Source organism: Lissotriton vulgaris, chromosome 1_1 (genome assembly GCF_964263255.1).
Source record: "Lissotriton vulgaris chromosome 1_1, aLisVul1.2, whole genome shotgun sequence".
Lineage (NCBI taxonomy): Eukaryota > Metazoa > Chordata > Amphibia > Caudata > Salamandridae > Lissotriton > Lissotriton vulgaris.
Genome location: NC_141685.1, coordinates 1,363,875,076 through 1,363,895,371, shown reverse-complemented (window position 1 = coordinate 1,363,895,371; position 20,296 = coordinate 1,363,875,076).

Genomic DNA, 20,296 nt, shown 5'->3' with positions numbered 1-20,296 from the left:
TCCTGGTCTCCCATTGGTTCTAGATTTTAAGGCTAGTGTTGTGATTGGATAGTGTTAGGGCTGGAGGTTCCCATTGGCAGAAGGGGTCACCTGAGTACTAGGGCTACACAAGGCAAGGGTTAGTGTGTCTCAGCCCGGGCATCGAGGCTAAGGGCAGAGAGGACAAGGGTAGTTGCCTGTTTGGGCCTGTTCGAGACTGGTCGGGACTAGGGCCAGAAATGCTGCCCTTTTTCTCATTTTCTTCCTACTGCTAACACCTAAAAAAAAAGAAATCTTTCACTCTATTATCCCTCCACTATCCTTTTCAATCAAAATTAACAGACTAACATGTTCACTTCTCAAATTCCATATTCAACTATACTAATATACTGCCCAACTAACTGAATAACATATCTACTACTCAACTTAATTCATATTTGTACTATACGAATTTTAAACACAAATCCTTTATGGGTTCAGGAGTGGCATGCTACTCACCAGAAAAGCGCTTCAACCCCCATCAGGGGTAACAAGTGCTATATGAATGCTAATCTTTATTCCCCTTTTATCCCCCGCTATCCTTCTCACTCATAGTAACAGACTAATATCCACCACTGAAATTACCTCATATTTCACCATATTAATTCACCACTAATCCTTTATAGGCTTCCGGAATAGCGTGCGTCAACAAGCGATAAATAAATAGAAACTTTTGTCCTCCTCTATCCTTCTGCTATCATTCCATATCCAAATAACTGACTAACCTATCCACCACTTTAAATGTACTTGCATGTTTCACCATACTAATTCAACACTAATCCTCTATGGGTCCCGGAGTAGCGTGCACGCCAGCTCTTGACGCCTCGTCAGGGGTAGTAAGCTTTATATAAAGGCAATTACAATACAATTCAATGCATACTGAGGACAAATGATGAGGTTTTACTGCTATGCTATGCTAATGAGTGTCTTGGGAACTTTGAGCACATCTGTATGAAAAATATGCAGCTTCACTTTTCACTGTAACATTGCACTCAATCTATTTCAATGGAACACACATGACTTTCCTGGAAATTCAGTTGGAAGTGTACAAAATAACTGGACCTATTTCTCAATAAACAGTGTGAATTATCAAGGTAAGAAAATAAATAATCACACACACACACACACACATTTGAGTATGTTATTTTATTGATATCTATAATGTTTTCTATGGCAAACATGTTCTTGGCTTTCAATTAAGTACCCAAAGATATTTGTACACCATGTACCTGCTTAGATGATTTCTTGCTTAGTAAAAAGGTTATGTTTTATGTTTACATTTTTAATTTTCTTTGGTGATTGATTTATGTTTAAAACATCTAGAAATGTGGTAATTGAGTGTGAAGCGTTGTAAGTGTTAGGAGCTCTAGTCTGTAAATGTTACGCCTTACCTAATTTGTGATTTTCTAAAATATTTTTTTTGCAGTATTTTATTGCCCTCAAAATTCTATAGGCATCTCTATTTTTGTGCACATTTAGGTTTTCTAGTTACTTTTGTGTTTTGCTCCTCATTTGGGCTACAGATGTTGCTATTAAACACTCCTGTTCCTTCCATCTTTTAATGTGGGTCTTGTGTTTGAGGGCTGTCAGGTTGCACATCCATGTTATGAACCTGGGTAGTGGTACAGTACATGAGGAAAACATACAGGCTGTGGTGAAAAGGAAGAAGGATTACTTGTCTTCTGTTCAATCACTATTCACCACCTAAAGATATCTACCATATGTTTACATTCGGGCTAGGCTTGTCGACCTATCAAATAGTATTAAAGAATAAATGCTCATGAAAAATATTTGCATCTAATCAATGTCAGTGGTGATAGTTTTAAATCTGTTGATCAACCTTACAACCTAACAAAATATTACTAGTCAGTGAGCTGGTAATATGAGTCCTAGATGTTTTAAACAGGAACGGGATGAGGTGGTGTTCAACCTGGCCCTTTATGCAAGGTCATCCACCATTTTTTTCATCATTCGCTGAACTCGTTTTTGATGGCTTTTAGGGCTGCTAAATAGTGGTAAACTAATTATGGTCTCCCTTGCAAACAGGGTAAAGATGGCGTTTGTCTGATTGGTTACATTTACTTTACTTGTAAGACCCTATTATATGGTACTAAATATACCCAGGGCCTGGAAATTAAATGCTACTAGTGCTTTGCAGCACTTATTGTGCCCTCCTCCCCCACCAAAGTAGCACTGCAAAACATGTCTCAGGCCTACCACTAAAATCTGTAGTTATGTGTTAAACTGCCATTTCAACCAGTCATTACAAACCTTTTGCTAGTCCTAAACCGTCCTGTTTAATACTTATAATTCACCATAATATATAGGGCAGAGTGCATTGTATTTAAAATTCAGGACAAGTTTATTTAAGTTTTACATGTCCTGACAGTAAAAAACTCCTAGAAGACGTTTTTAGGGTTGTAAAACGAACTCCCATAGATAAACAATGGGCTACCTTGTTACGCTTAAGAAGTCATGACTTCAATTTGGGACCATATCTAGAGACACTGTTTCCATTCAAATAAATTGTAATTTGAAATCCTCTTTAATGATAAACCCACATTTTAAGTTGTTATTCTGGAAAAGCCCATTTTAGAAAGTGTGCATTTTTCTGCATAAAGAAAGTTTGCATTTCTGCCAAGGTCCAGGATCACATGACTGTGAATGTGTGTGCTGTTGTGTTTTGTATATTACTTCCAGATATGGGGACGAACAGGCCTTGGGGTGGGGTGGGGTGTTCACCTCCTAACAAGGATGTCCTTGAAGGTTGTACTTAGCCTTCCTGAACATCAAAGCATAGCCTCAGGGCTTGCCCCCCCCCCCAACTTCTAAGGGTTTCCTGTTGTGTCACTGACAAATGCAGCTCACAAATAGGCCTGTCTACCCTTTCTTACCCTACACATTGTGTAGCCAAATAAAAATAAGAGGCAAGTGTATACAGAGGGGACATCCCTCACCTGCAGGCTGGCACTGAGGATAAAAGTAGCACCTTCAAAACCTCTCATCAGAACACTGCTGGTCCTGTGGAAGATTCAGGAAAGGACTGTCCTACTATCTAGAGAAAGAAGATTGGACCTGCTTGACTTGAGCTCAGGCTCCACATAAGTTATTCAAAGTGTCAGTTGATTCTCCTGTTCGAGCTACAGGCAAAAAAAGAACTTCCAGATGTCTTCCTGCAACTGTCAAGCCGACCAGAACTAACTGGTCCTGCATGGACCGGCATGAGCCCTGGTGCTGGCCTCTGCTGAAGTGAGTGCTGATCCCTAAGAGGTGCATATCCAGGTTGCGACCCTCAACTGCCATCAGAGTGTTCTCTTCTTGCCTGAAAACCACAAGTCCTGAGTTCCTGGTGAAGATAAGGTTTTTGTCAGTGTGCACTACGAATGTACTCCTCATGTCGCCTGGCAACCATCTGCGATTCCCGCTGACGTGAATCTCCTGTGACAACCTGGTCTTTGCGTCCCCTTCAAGAACCAGCATCAGCAGCAGTAGCCTGTGATGACTGCCAACATGAAACTCCAGTGACGTAGAAAGATTTGGGATCTTTCTTGTGTAGTGTTTTCACTTCATCAAATATTTGTTGGAGTGCAGCATAAGTGGTATCCACATTACCACTAAATTAAGCATGAGTCCTTTTGTGCTAGGGTACTAGAGGATAAGCACAGGCTTACTTATTGACTTTTGTGGTTCACCCAGACAAGGAATGTATTTATTATTAAAATGGTGCTTCCACTTCTCTCAACTAAGAAACCAGAGTCAGATGCATCAACAATCCATTTTTGCGATTTCTTAATTGCGAATTCTTACGATTCGCAATAAGAAAATTAGAAAATAGAATGCATGAAATTGTGTTTAACACCTTCTGCTATTCCTAGGGGATCGCAAATGACCTACCTCATGAATATTAATGAGGTAGATAGCAATTTATGACCCCCTCGGAAGTGCAAAAATCACTTGAATGGTGGTCATGGGGCCCCTCTTATTTTTTGTAAATACAGGGAGGGGGCACCCCGGCCCCTGCCTGCTCCCCGCATCCTGCAGAAGCTTGCATTGATTTTGGACAGAGGTAGCTGCTAAACACGCAGCTCCCTCTGTCCCAAAGCAGTTCTGCTCTGCTTTCGGAAAGTGAGAATATTTTTAATGTTCTCGCTTGATGAAAGCAGAGCAGCATTTGCTAGAAGCCATGGCAAACATCAATGTCCCAGGAGGGGGCCTCCCTGTGACAATGCAAAAGCACCCAGGTCATCTATGGATCCACAATAGGGCCACTTGGCCCCCCCTCTTCCAAGTATTTAGCCCAGGGGAGATGGTGGTCCCCGGGGCCAGGGGTCCACAATGGACACCCTCCCATTATTCTGTTTGTGCCCCAGGGAGGTAGCTGTACCCGGGGAGCAACGTAGCTCCACCACAAATATACTATTTCTGCCCTGGGGAAGTGGTTGTCACCGGGGCAGCAGGGGAGGCAGTAGGGCCACACCAACATTCCTTCTTAAATAATGTATGTGCTCCAGGGAGGTGGCGGACCCTGGGGCTGCCAGGGTGCTGGACGGGCTCCCCATGTTTACATTGTTCAGCGCCCCTGGGAGAGGGTGGTCCCTGGGGCTATGGGGGCTACGCAAGCCCCCTGCATTTGTGTGCTTAAGTGCCCCGGGTAGGTTGCAGTCCTCATGGCTTTTCGAAAGCCTAGGAGGGAGCCCCATGAACCTTTTCCTTGATTGTAATATGCCCCTGGGATTTGGCCGACCTGGGGTCTTCATAAAAAAAACAGTGGGAGCCCATGTATCTTATTTATAAAAAATTTCTTGTGGCCCTAGATATCTAGATTTTTTAACTTTAATATCCTCGAAGCTACTCAACAGTAGTGAATTCCCAAACTCTATCCAAAACTGATGAATAGCAGGGTTATTGTGAGCACATTGATGATTGGTTAGGATGTGTAGCTCTTCGGGCAGCTTTATCTTTAACCTGTTATATGCTCTGCCCCCTACGCATGTCAGGTTCCCCACCCCGGTACAGATGGACACTCTAGAGTCCTGTTGGTTTCACTCAACTATGCCACCTTATCGCGGGGCTCTATACTGTGTTCTGATCGGTAAACAGCGTTTACAACAAATCTTTTACCCCGCAGGGAATCACAGCGCGGTCGTTAGAACGACCGTGTTGTGATTCCGCATACCATTACTCCGCAAGTCGGAACAACGACTTGCGGAGGGGGAGGTGTTGAATTTAAAATCCAACACCTTCCCTAGTGTCCGCACAGACTGGAGTTGGAATAGTAAATTATACTATTCCAACTTCCAGCGCCCCCCTCCGCAAGTCATTGTTCCGGCTTGCGGAGTATTGGTATGCGGAATCACAACACGGTCGTTGTAACAACCGTGTTGTGATTCCCTGCGTGGTAAAAGAATGCGGGATTTAAAGGGATATTCGTTCTGATCAGGCATATTTGGTGTTTATGCTCAGCCAACTCCTACTAGTTAGGAGGCTAGTGGCACTTTGTCACCCCTCATGGGAATACCCCATTTTCAAATTCTATTGGCTTTCTCTGAGTTGGGTTGGGACAGAGATGGTTGGGATGGCTTTAGTGAGTTGAGAACGCTGAAGTGGGTGGAGGGCCTGGGGTGGGGGGAGTGGGATGGGGGTTTGGCAAGCGGGATATGTGGGTGAATGGTTGGTCCGGAACCTTTAGTTTTTGGTGTCCTACCCTTTTATTTTTGCAGGAGCATGCACAACTCTTTTTATTGTTCTCATTGACAGGTCACACAAGATCCCTACAATATAATTAGTGGTAAAGTGCGACTGTTCACTTGGAATATCCGTGGTCTCAACACCCCTAGAAAGATCCGCTCTATATTTGCTACTTTACACAGGATAGATGTGCAGATAGCCTTTTTGCAAGAGACCCACTTCACAAAACTGTCTGAAAGAAATATTGGGAATCGGTGGGCGGGGATGCGGGTGATGTCCTTGTATTTCTAGTTGTGCAAGAGGGGTGATGATATTGATAAAACAAGGCATCCCATTTACCGTTCTCCGCACAGACACGGGTAGGGTGAGTGTATTGTTGTTAAATGTGTATGGCCCGAGTATAGATGATCCAACCTACTTTTCTGATGTGTGGTGCCCCATTACCAGCTTCCCGGAGGTTGAGATACTTTGGGGTGGCGACATTAATGCGTGCCTGTATATGACTGTAGACCGCATGGGTAGTGAGACTTCACGACCCAAGCAGGCATCTGAGGTGTTGCGGCGACTGAAGGATGCTGGCCAGCTGTGGGATGTGTGGCGCTTGCGACATCCTGGGGCGCATGAGAGTACATTTGTTTTCTTGGTTCATGGGACTTGGTCCCTCTTGGATTTCTTGCTGGTCACTGAGGCTGTGTGTACCTGGGCAGTGGATGCCCGTCATATGGTCCGGATATTCTCAGCCCATTCTCCTGTGCTGTTGGAGCTGCAGGTTCCTGCTTGTCAGCGACAAACTTTCACTTGGCATCTGCAGCCTTCCTTGCTATCAGACCCTGTCTTTAAACATGAAATTAGGGAGGCTATACATAACTTTTTCAAGGAGAACGAGGGTTCGGTTGATAGCGCGGGCGTACTCTGGGAGACATTTAAGATGACTATTAGGGGTATGTGCATGGGTGCGCAGGTGGGCGTTTCACGAAATTTGCCGCACAGGATTAAAAAATTGGCTGCAGATATCTCCGCTCTGAAAAGATCTTATGACTAGGACCCTTCCCCTTCCACACTCTCGGCAATCCGGGAATTGGTTACCGAACACAACAAGACAGTAGATCTGGAGATGGCCCATAGGTCTAGACTTAGTAAAGCTTGTTATTATGGGGAGGGGGGCAGACCTAGCCGCTCCCTGGCTCAGAAGCTATCTGATCCTCGTAGCCAGGACCATATTACGGAGATTCTCGATGAGGTGGGGGAGGCGCATTATACCACAGCGGACATCTGTGAGATCATCCTGGACTTTTATGCCAAGTTATAAGCAAGCAGAGCAGACACACTGCAGGAAGAGATCCATGAATACCCCAACGAAATTGCTCTGGCTGTGGCTGTCTTTGGGTCACTGAGAATATCTTATGCAGCCTTTCGATGAGGAGGATGTCAAATTAGCTATCATGTCACTTCCTACCTGCAAGTCTGCGAGCTTAGATGGGCTCCCTAGTGAATTTTATAAATCCTATGTGGCTGCACTAGGCCCTAGACTGCTAGCGGTCTTTGTGGATGCATATGACATGGGTCATCTCCCAGCCTCCTTATGGGAAGCACTTTTGGTGATGCTACTGAAACCTGACAAGGCTTCCATTTGCTGCGACCCTTATAGGTCACTCTCCATTATTAATATTGACGCTAAGATTCTGGCCAAGATGATTGCTATGCGTTTACAGCCTTGATCCCTCTGTTGGTTCTTCCCGACCAATCTGGCTTCATGCCAACATGGTCAACCATGCACAATTTACGTACTTTATTTGCCACCTTACACTACTTTGATTCCGACTTTCAAGCTGTTGCTGTGCAGCTCGATGCAGCAAAAGCGTTTGATTCGCTCTAATGCAGCTTCATGTTCACGGTCCTCTTGAGACTGAGATTTCCTCCTTTTTTCTTCAGTGGAATAGAGTACTGTATACCGAACCGGCAGCCAGGGTTCATATTAGTGGCTGAGTGTCATCCGATTTTTCCATCAGAAGGGGCACGCTGCAGGGTTGCCCCTTGTCGCCGCTGCTATTTGCTCTGGCTTTCGAGCCTCTCGCCTGCAAGCTCTGCCAGTTGCATGCATCAGCAGCATTGACTTCAGCAGCGCCCACTTATAGTGGCGCTATATGCCGATGACATGCTCTTGTATGTCCGTGAACCTGCAGTCTATCTTTCAGAACTGCTCAGGGAATATGTGAAATTCGAGCGCTTCTCCGGTGTAGGGATTAATTGGGCTAAATCGACTGTTTTCCCTCAGATGGCCGGCATCCAGGAAGTCACACTGGACCCGGGACCCGGTGAAATATCTGAGTATCTGGCTTCATAGGGACCTTGAGCAGGTGATATCTATGAACTATGGCTGCACCATCTCCCACGTTGCAGATAAAACTGCGTGCTAGGCTCGGCTACCTCTTTCACTCGCAGACCACAAAGCTGTGATAAAAATTACCATTTTACCTACATTATTGTACTTATTTGTAAACATTCCTATCCGCTTGAATCTTACCCTTTTTAAAACGTTGCAGACGGCCCTGTTGTCGTTCGTCTGGGGGGGGAAGCCTAGATGTAGTTGGAATACTCTTGTGTTACCATTTGACCGCGGCGGCTTCGAGGCCCCAGATATGCATCTCTACTATTTATGCACCCAAGCTCAATTCGGGCACTATTGGTTCTATCCGCAGTGGTCCCTGTCCCACACAGCGATAGAGGTGGATGCTATCCTCCCACTTCTGCTTGCAGCGGCTACCCTTTCAGGCGGTGACGGAGGTCCTCAGGCAGAGATTATTCCAGTGCTATGTACTGCCAGGGCCTGGCTGGCCCTTGCCCGCAGAGCACAGCTAGATTACCTTTATGCCCCAAAGCTGCCTTTTGTGGCTCATCCGGATATCTCTGCGGCGCAGGAGCGTTCTGCCTTGCGTGTGCTACATGCGGTTGGGGTTGGGAAGATGGGCGACCTATACAAACATGGCCAGTTCCGCTCACTACAAGATATGCAGGCGTGTCAGGCTTCCACCCGACGCTGTGCTTCCCATGTGTCAGTGTGCGACAGGCATTAGGGCAATCTACCCTGATTATCCAATAGAACCACAGCCGTAGTGCATGATGCAAACAGTGCTCTCTGGGGACAAAAGTAAGCATTTTATCACTAACCTATACACTGCATCTCAACGTGAGAAGGACCCGGAAAAATACCCTTCATTTCTTAAATGGAACACAGCCTTGGGGCACACTTTCCCACTTGAACATTGGCAGTTCTGCTATACATTGACGGGGCGTCTTACCGCCAATTGTAATTTACGAATTATCCATTTCAAGTTCTTCCATCAGTGGTAATATACACCTCTGCAATTAAAGAAATATGACTTGCGTGACTCTGCCTGCTGTGTGAGGTGCGGGCAGGCTGATGCCGATTTTCTGCATTTAGCATGCAGTGTGCAGGGGTGGCTGCCTTCTGGGTTAAAGTAGCGACTGTGTTGACCAAGGTGGTGATGGAGCGAGTGTGGTGTGTGCCAGAGGTGTGTCTGCTGGGATATGTAACAGGCGTTTGGTTGCAGTAGCAACCTTAATGGCCAAGCGGGCTGTGGCACAATGCTGGGATGGAAATATTCTCCCTACAGTTTAAAAATGGGTTTGGGATCTAACATATTGCAGGGAACAACTGGAGACCTATGCAGAGGATCTGGCTGAATCCTCTTGTCCAGGAGATTTCTGGGCCCCACTGACAATGTATCTTTTGAGTCATCCAGATTTGTGAAGCTTCCGGCTCCTAGCGTTTTCTTTTCTTTTACTATGTTTAGGGTCTGTTTCTCAATGGGGGCTATTGTTGTTCAATTCACGTGCTGTGTCCCTAGATTTCCTTGACAATGCCATTGAAGTGCCTTGCTTCTTTGATACTGTTTTTCTTTAAGTGCTGAGGGGACAGGATTGGGAGGTGGGGATTGTTGACTCTCTGAGCTTCTGTTATGGTTGCATCCTTCTCCACTATGAAGACACTTTATCTTAAAAATGCATGTGCTATATCAGGGGTCTCCAAACCGGTCCTGGAGGGCCGGATCCATGCCAGATTTTATAGATATCCCCATTGAGATACATGTAGTTATTTTAAAAATATGGCATGGATCCGGCTCTCCAGGACCGGTTTGGAGACCCCTGTGCTATATCATGCTATGAAGTCGCTGATGGCTCCCTATTGGAGCATTTGGATTGTAACTGCAAGCTTTCAATAACAAAAATTAAAAAGAACACTGGAAGGAGGTTAAGAGCACAACAAATTGCAAAAATAGGCTATGTTCCAATAAAATGCCACAACTGTGCAGAAAATGTTGTTTCTCTAATAAAAGTCTGCCTGTCCCTGTATGCTGGGAAGATGGTGATGTCAGCACAACAAACCCTTTGTTGATACCACTTTCAGGGGAATACAAGCACTTTTTTCTGCAGAAATTTTTCTCATTTGTTCCTCACAAAACCCAACGTTTAGCTGTATTTTGGCTAATATCTGTGTCGCCTTCATAGGAACACACAACCCATGGGTACCTTTCAAATCCACCTGATGTTGGAAGAAAAGGATGCAAATTTGGAATGGATACCTTGTGTGGACAAAATATTAAAGAGGTCTAAGTGCAGCCTACCCCAAATAGCCCAAAATAAAGGCTTAGCATGGGGGGAGGGGGTGAAGCCTAGCAGTGAAAAGGTTAAAGTGTACAGAAAAGTGATGGATGTAATGCTTGAATTAATCTCATCCTGATCCATCATTATTTTCCATACCATGCCACCTCAGTTTGGGCCCAGTCAAAATCAAATCAGTCTTGACCCAAGACTGGTTTCACACTAGTAGGGCTCATCAGACAGGTATAGCTCGTGACACACTGTATGTCCAGACTTGAGTTCTGTGACACTGTGCCACAGAAACAAAGCTAAAGTGAGGATAAAAGTAGCACCTTCAAAACCTCTCATCAGAACACTGCTGGTCCTGTGGAGGATTCAGGAAAAGGACTGTCCTGCTATCTGAAGAAAGAAGATTGGACCTGCTTGACTTGAGCTCAGGCTTCACATAAGTTATTCAAAGTGTCAGTTGATTCTCCTGTTGGAGCTACAGGGAAAAAATAAGATTCCAGATGTCTTCCTGCAACTGTCAAGCCGACCAGAACTAACTGGTCCTGCATGGACCGGCATGAGCCCTGGTGCTGGCCTCTGCTGGATTGAGTGCTGATCCCTAAAAGGTGCATATCCAGGTTGTGACCCTCAACTACCATCAGAGTATTCTCTTCTTGCCTGAAAACTAACCCTGGGCGGAGTTGGCGGAGTGGGGCTTCGCGGAGCTACGCGAAGTGGGCGAGAAACTACGCCTACCTCCGCACTCCGCGTAGCCCCACTCCGCAAACACCACTGGCCGCCAGCCCCGCCACCCGCCTCCCTCCCGCCCTCCCTAAATACTTTAAATTAAAGGAGTCGCATGCGCATTAGTAAAGAAGACGGAAGACGGAAGATAGCGAGCCCCGGGGACGCGGCGGGCATCGGCGGGCAAGGTAAGTGCGTTTTAAATTATTTGATTCCTTTAATTGAAAGTATTTAGGGAGGGCGGGAGGGAGGCGGGTGGCGGCCAGCTACGCTCCGTCTGCGGAGCGTGCGTAGTGCCGCCTGGCTACGCCCGCTCCACAAAATGCGGAGTAGGCGGCACTACACACACTCCGTGCACGGAGCGTAGCTGGCCGCCCACCCCTACTGAAAACCACAAGTCCTGAGTTCCTGGTGAAGATAAGGTTTTTGTCCGTGTGCAACTACGAATGTACTCCTCATGTCGCCTGGCAACCATCTGTGATGCCCGCTGACGTGAATCTCCTGTGACAACCTGCTCTTTGCGTCCTCTTCAAGAACCAGCATCAGCAGCAGTAGCCTGTGATGACTGCCAACATGAAACTCCAGTGACGTAGAAAGAATTAGGATCTTTCTTGTGTAGTGTTTTCATTTTATCACTTTATTAGTTTGAGTGCAGCATAAGTGGTATCCACATTACCACTAAATTAAGCATGGGTCCTTTTGTGCTAGGGTACTAGAGGATAAGCACAGGCTTACTTAGTGACTTTTGTGGTTTATCCAGACAAGGAACGTGTTTAGTATTAGAGTGGTGCTTCCCCTTCTCTCAACTAAGAACCCAGAGTCAGATGCATCAACAATCCATTTTTGCGATTTCTTAATTGCGAATTCTTACGATTCGCAATAGGAAATCGGAAAATAGAATGCATAAAAAATTGTGTTTAACACCTTCTGCGATTCCTACGGGATCGCAAATGATCTACCTCATGAATATTAATGGGGTAGATCGCAATTTACGACCCCCTCGGAAGTGCAAAAATCCCTTGAATGGTGGTCTGCTGGGCCCCTCTTTTTTTTTGTAAATACAGGAATGGGGCACCCCGGTACCCGCCTACTCCCCGCATCCTGCAGAAGCCTACATTGATTTTGGACAGAGGTAGCTGCTAAACATGCAGCTCCCTCTGTCCCAAAGCAATTCTGCTCTGCTTTCAGAAAGTGAGAGTATTTTTAATGTTCTTGCTTGATGAAAGCGGAGCAGCATTTGCTAGAAGCCATGGCAAACATCAATGTCCCAGGAGGGGGCCTCCCTGTGACATTGCAAGAGCGCCCAGGCCATCTACGGATCCACAAGTAGGGCCACTTGGCCCCCCTCTTTCAAGTATTTAGCCCAGGGGAGATGGTGGTCCCCGGGGCCAGGGGTCCACAATGGACACCCTCCCATTATTCTGTTTGTGCCCCAGGGAGGTAGCTGTACCCGGGGAGCAACGTAGCTCCACCACAAATATACTATTTCTGCCCTGGGGAAGTGGTTGTCACCGGGGCAGCAGGGGAGGCAGTAGGGCCACTCCAACATTCCTTCTTAAATAATGTATGTGCTCCAGGGAGGTGGCAGACCCTGGGGCTGCCAGGGGGCTGGACGGGCTCCCCATGTTTACATTGTTCAGTGCCCCTGGGAGAGGGTGGTCCCTGGGGCTGTGGGGCTGCGCAAGCCCCCTGCATTTGTGTGCTTAAGTGCACCGGGTAGGTTGCAGTCCTCATGGCTTTTCAAAAGCCTAGGAGGGAGCCCCCTGAACCTTTTCCTTGATTGTAATATGCCCCTGGGATTTGGCCGACCTGGGGTCTTCATAAAAAAAACAGTGGGAGCCCATGTATCTTATTTATAAAAAATTTCTTGTGGCCCTAGATATCTAGATTTTTTACTCAACAGTAGTGAATTCCCAAACTCTATCCAAAACTGATGAATAGCAGGGTTATTGTGAGCACATTGATAATTGGTTAGGATGTGTAGCTCTTCGGGCAGCTTTATCTTCAACCTGTTATATGCTCTGCCCCCTTCTCCTTGATTGTAATATGCCCCTAGGATTTGGCCGACCTGGGGTCTTCATAAAAAAAAAACCAGTGGGAGCCATGCATCTTTTTTATAAAAGATTACTTGCGTCCCTAGATATCTAGATTTTTTAACTTTAATATCTCTGAAGCTACTCAACAGATTTACACCAAGTCACAAAAAGCTTGGTTTCTGAACCTACATCAAACTTTGTATCAAATTTGCTGTAATTCCATTCAGCGGTTCAAGCGGAACCCCTTGCAAATCTCAAACTTTGTAAAAAAAATAACACATTTTCCTCACATTTCTGTGATGGAAAGTTCTGGAATCTGTTTGGATCCACAATCTTCCACCCACCCAGCATTACCCAAAGTCTCCCAATAGAAATGCTACCTCACTTGTGCCTGGTGCCCGTGACAGGAAATGGCAGGAAATGGCACAAAACGCAACGTGCACATCAGAGCTTTCCAGTGAAAAATGACCCGTCTTTTGCTATGTGTCTAGCTGTGGAATTTGGACTCTAGCTCAGCCAGCATGTATGGAAACCTAGAAAACCTATACATTTTTAAATACTAGACACCCAGTGGAATGCAGGATGGGGTGACTTGTGTGGCTATCAGCAGGTTCTGTTACCCAGAATCCCTTGTAAACTTCAAACATTGTCAATTTTGGCTAATATTGGTGTCCCCTTCAGGGGAATCCACAAACCCTGGGTACCTCTAAAATCCACATGATGTTGGAAGAAAAAGACGCAAATTTGGCATGGATACCTTGTGTGTACATACGGTTACAGGGGCCTAAGTGCGAACTACCCCAAATAGCCAAAAATGGCTTAGCAGCGGGGAAGAAAGTTCTAGCTGCGAAAGGGTTAAAGTGTACAGAAAACTGATGGATGTCATGCTTGAATTAATCTCATCCTTTAGTATTTTCTCGAAGGCTCATCCAGACCCATCATTATTTTCCATACTTTATCACCTCAGTGTGGGCCCAGTCAAATTCAAAATAGGTGTTAACTCTGCTCTAATGGGAAAAGGCCAGGTTCTCTGTGAACCAGAACACCAGAAACCTAGGCCTGGTTTCACCCTAGTAGGGTTCATCAGACAGGTATAGCTTGGTTCCTGTGGCACACTGTATGTACAGACATGGGTTCTGTGACACTGTGACACTGGAACAAAGCTAAAGTGGATTGGAAAGCTTGTGGGCATTCCCTTATTGAAGAACTGTGACAGTTTCTGCATTTTCTTTAAGGGAAATACTGCTTCAGTTGTTTGTTATAATTTCCCATACACCAGGATTTTCAACTCATCTTCCACCCTCTGCAGATTCCGTGTCTGTGACATCATCAGCATTGCCAGGTAGCAAAAATAGAAACATAACAAGCAGATGGTTGCTGATAGTGTCATAATGGCTCCATTAGTTCTGCCTAGGACACCGAGGCTGAGAGTTCTAGATCTCAGGCGCAGTGGTCACTTTCCTTGGAGACCTGGAAGGAGGAGGTTGAAGCTGTGTTAGCTCAGGAGAAGTGCAATTTCTGACATTTATTAGTGAGCTTGACTACTTCTACCACTGGTAGGTTAATTTATGTATTAGATTGCTTGATTGGGGGTCTTTTTTCAGTATGGTTGATGGGATACTCAGTCAAAATGTGGCATATACATCTTCCTCCATATTACAAGTGCCTTAGACGATAATACACTTGGAATACAATGGATGGGATATCTGTTATGTTTTGAATCTAAATCATTATGTTAATATTTAACTTAAATGTAATTCAGACATTGTTCTACCTCTAAAGGCCCATGCATTTTCAGAATCCATGCACACTTGCACAAACACGCACACATGCAGGGGATAAAAGACGATACCTTACATTAAAGTTAAGGGACTAGGGATTATGCATTAGGGGAATAGATGTGAGGCTATGGGGATTATATATTTGTGGTTTTAGATTAAGGGTATAATAGTTAAGGTGTTGGGTACAGGTTTAAGTGTTATGGTTTTGGGGTATAGTGTTAAGGAGTTAAAGGGTTAGGGGTTAGGGTTATTATCAGTTTTAATATTGTTTCATATACGGTATAGGTATGACACTTTTGGGTGTATGGTTAATGATTCAGATTCAGATTCAGATTCGTTTTTTTAGATTTGTACGATTTAAAATCATAAAAGCAACAATACATATATGTACAGCATTACATTTCATCTAACAATAAATAACATTTATCTTAAGATAGGATTAAACCATTATTATGAATCAGCTAATCATTGAATAACGATTTTTTAAAACATTTTTTAAAAATCCAGTCATCACCATAGTGCAAGTAACATTTCCCAGTTGCTGCAAGCTAAGAAACGCAGGTCTGCATTGCCGCCAAACACCTTGCCTCAAATACTATTTAATCCATCTTTTTCGCTCCCTCTCGTACAGTTTAAAAAACGGTACTACATGAAAGGTGGATTGCAGCGACATGTTGTCACAGGGGCAAGGAACTAAGGTTCTAGACCAATCATTTTTACTTGGAAATGTGACCAGCCGGTGAAATAAATTAAACCTAAATCTGGTCAGGATGAATCGGTCAAAGCCCACAGTACTCATGGTTAAATATGGTTGTATTGTATAGGTGGTTAGCGACAATTGGTGACCAATTACTGTTTTCTTCATTAACTCCCCTGCACATCTTAATAAGTCGAAATGGGCCATGCATAACCTCATCAGTTCTTTTTTCGAAACATTCCTAATTAAGTCCGGGTTACTAAATAGCTCAGGCCGTTGGAGGTCAGTTAATGTTTTCTTAATATACTCAAGCCAGGCAATGCGCTTCGCATTATCTAGGCCCATGACATCCCTTATAATGTCCTGGTTTAGGCCGAGAGCTTCTGAGCCCATACTCTGCGCCAAAGCAGAATAGGTTGCATTTTAATCAGGTCTGTAATATGGTCCATCCCTAATTCCGTATGACAATTAAAAACTGAGGTGCCCTTTGGGAGAGCTAGCAGGTATCTATAAAATTTGTTACAATGATGTTTCCTAGTATCCCCAGATCCCTGCCCCATACAATGCGATACTTCTGCATTTGGCCACATACATTTTTAACATGATTTCAGGTTTTTTTTTTACCCAACTTAAAGGAGAAGTTCTTCAGTGCTGCTATTGATCGTTTAAAGGAAAGGGTCCTATTCTTAACCTTAGGTCCCCAAGTGCCAGAACCATCAATTGATACCCCCGAGTATGGGAAGGTTTTAATTTACTCAATTTCAAGTCCTGAAACTTTGAGGTATTTGGAGGTAGCGCGACCTTTGCCACAACGCATCACATATGATTTCTTTGCATTGATGTTAAGGCCCCTTACTTCCATGAATTCTAAATGCTTTGTAAGGGCCTTCTTCGCACCCATCTTCGTTCTTGCCATGAATACCGCGTCATCCGCATACAAGAGTGTTACTATATGCTTATTATCAAACCTTGGGGAGTCGATTTTGCTGGCCCCCAGTTCAACCTCAAGATTATTCGTGTAGAGGGAAAAGAGAAAAGGGGCCAGCACACAGCCTTGTCTTACGCCTTTTTCTATGGTAAAGGACCCCGTGCACTCCCCCCTCAGCCCATGTCTTACTTTAGCTGTTGCCCCTGAATAGAGCTGCCGTAAAAATAATACAATGGCTGGTTCGACTTCCATCTCCTCAAGTATTTGCCACACTTTAGTATGTATCACGCAATCAAAGGCGGCAGAGAGGTCGACAAAAAATGCATAAAGACATCCTCTTTAGCCCGTGTATATTTCGCTTGAAGCAAACCAAAATTTAGGACCTGCTCTACGGTGCCCATCCCTTCCCAGAAGCCATACTTCACGGGGCTTAAAATGCCATGTTCCTCGGCCCATGATTGCATTTTATTTAGGACCACTCTCCCCACCATTTTCATAAGGGAGTCTAATAGGGATATTGGACTATAATTAGATGGACTCTCCCTATCCCCCTTTTTGTATATTGGTATTATGACCGATTCCAACCAAGTACCAATAAAGCCTTTAGCACAACAAGCCTCAAGGACCTGTGTGCAAAGTGGGGCCCATAAATCTGTATTAAGTTTAAAAATATCAATAGGGATCCCATCTGGTCCCGGGGCTTTATTATTTTTGCTGGCAAGTAGTGCTAACTGTACTTCCTCAAGGGAAATCTCCATATTTATTGGATGATGGCCACCCCCTTTCAGCGGATACCCTCTTTTCTTGTCCTCATTCGTGGGTTGCCCCTGTGTGTTACTGTAGACCTTTGAGAAGAAATCGATCCAAGTTTTTTCATCTATGGCAATGTCTAGCCTTGCCGCCTCCTTTTTAGTAAAAAAGGGTGCATTGACTGCCTGCCAAAAGGATCTAGAGTCTCTACACTGTGAATCACTCAACAGATTCTGCCATGCTAGATTTTTGAATTCCTTTTTTCGTTGGCGCCTTGCCTGGGTGTACACTTTCCTACAGTTTCTTATTACGTCATGTTCCCTTGGTTTGGTACTTAGGGCCACCTTAAGGGCAGTATACGCCTTAGTGCACCGAGAATCAAACCAGCCCATCCCTTTATTAGAGTTATTACTCTGTACCTTAGTTAACTTGTCCTGGATGATACTAGTGATGTTACTAAAAGCCTCCAGGGTTTGTTCATAAGAAGAATTCTCATCCAGACAGACCATAATGTATTTAAGGGCCGTAGTTATAATTTCATTAGATTTTTTAATCGGATCTACAATGCTCCATTTTAATGCCAGTCCGTTTTGGCGTGCTATAGCGATATTTTGTGTCCAGGTCAGGGACTCAATAGTAGAAACGCTAGTAAGCTCTGAGGTGCTTATAGTCACACTAAGGGGTAGATGATCACTTAACCCAATTATGTGAATATCAAAGTCTTCCACGCAATTAGAAAATCTATTCGGTACAATCACAAAGTCTATGATAGAATGAATCCCCCTAGCTAAAAATGTGGCACTAAAATCAACCTTAGGAGAACACAGCATATTAGCAAATCCATGATCGAAATTGGCCATGATACTATTTATTATCTCTCCTCTCTCAGTATGCATAAAGTGACTCCTACCCACATTTTCTCCCCTTCCATAATCCTTTAACCCACATGTTTCACAATCACATATATTCATATTGAAATCCCCTACCCATATCAATATGATATTTTCCCCCTTAGACAGATTATGGCCACTTAATTCAACCTGTAATTTGTGCAAGACTTCAGCAAAGTCCTCATTCTTTATGTTGTTATAAAAATTAACTATTAGTAGCTCTACACGGTGGTTTAGAATAACAGAAACCAGTTGAAAATAATGTGAACTGTTTCTACTAGCGATCTTGACAACTTTTAACAAATTGGACACATAAATACATATCCCTCCTTTATGCCTACCATACAGAGAACGTACTGCAGGAATATGGAAAGTTTTAAAACTATCAAGGTGTTTCTCGTTTATAAGCCAACTTTCCTGTATACATAGGATGTCAAAGTCCTGCACGAACCCCCCCCCAGATTGTATTGTGTACTGTGCTCTCTAGCCCACACACGTTCCAGGAAACAATCCTCACTTGGACACCCCGCTGCCTGGGGGAAAACTGTTTTGACCGTGGTTTATCGTTATCGGGGTTCACCCGCTGAGGATCTGACATTAATCCCATCCTTATAACTTCTTGCTCATACTTGCGTTCTTTACTAATCTGAGTAGTCAGTGATGTGCGTTCGCTATCCCCTACAGTGGGTGTAGTCCTGAGTGAGTTATCCATTAGTACATTTTCTTTAGTGGCATCTGTTTCCAGGGTGGGGGAACTTAGCAGAGTAGGCACGTCTCCTATTACTCTATTACCCTGAATTGCATGATCAGACGAGGCATACGGTGATGGGGACTTCCCCAACAGCGAGGCATGTGTGGATATCTGTATAGCTTTATTATCCTCACCACCCAGTCAGTCACAGTCATTAAGACCGGAAAGGGCTGCAAACCTGTTTAGTCCTTCAAAGACTGGGGCATAACCCACATATCCCCGCTGTATGTGATGTGGGTGACATGAATGACTCTTTCTAGGACATCCCCATCCTTGACTTACTTGTGGGTGCGGTATCCTATTGTATCCCCACCCATTACCTCTATTAGGGTTTGTTCTATTCAAATCTCTGTAAAAATACTCAAGAGGAAGAATCTCAATTCCTTCACTCCTTGTCCCTGCATAAAACATGACCTCACTAAGGATTCTCCCCACTGGTTCGGGGCTGTTAAAGTTCACTATAACACAGTCCCCTGTTTTATTCTTTCGTGTCCTGCCCACCCAGCCCACCCTTTGTGCCATTATGATATTATGCCATATCTTGCTACCCTCAGTGGTGTTATTTGCAATCCAGTGAGCCACCTTATTTTTAAGCTGACCATGGTTCTCCCTTGTTCCCTTATTCAATACCGGTACATTTCCAAGGAGAAGTACCAGAGGTGAGGATTCAGGCGGTAAATTAATTACAGGCAAAGGAACCTGATCTTCCAATTTAGCTTGCCCATCGTCTACCCCCTTATTCTCAATTGGTTTCACTATTGGTGTGTTTTGTGACCTATTTTCAGTGAATTTATTTCCTGCAGATTTCTGCAGGTGGCCAATATTGTTTCGATATTTAGCTACGACCTTGGTAAATGCGCAAATAGCTGTCTTAGCTTCAGATGCTACAGTATTGCTATGCTCAGGCATACTGTCCTTATTGTGTTCTGGTGGTACTAAGATGTCCAGCTTTCGTGAGTTTTCTAGAATTGTTTCGCTTAGGGCGTCAAGTTTCCCGTTAATGACCCTTAGTCTTTCTATCAGGGGAAGAGTAAAAGATCTTAATAAATGTGTCATATTAGAGAATGACATTTCTAACTCTTTCTCTTTCCCCGTTCTTTGTGCAATGTTTTGTAATTGTGGGCCAAGGGTATCCGTAGCTATAAGACCTTTTACTGTTTTATTAGGTTTAATTGAGACATTTTATGGGGTAGGTATACGTGGTTTATATGACAATTTAATGATTGTAGGTTTCCTGCCCAAATATCGGCCCCCTCCCCTCTTTCTTTTGCCAACTTGCTTGGGACAAGTAGGTACTATAGTTTGTAAGTCGATGGCCTGTATACTTTTCCTGGCCACTATCGGGTGGAAGCCCTCTGAAGATAAGCTACTGCATGAGGAGATGTTCAGAGGTGATAACTCA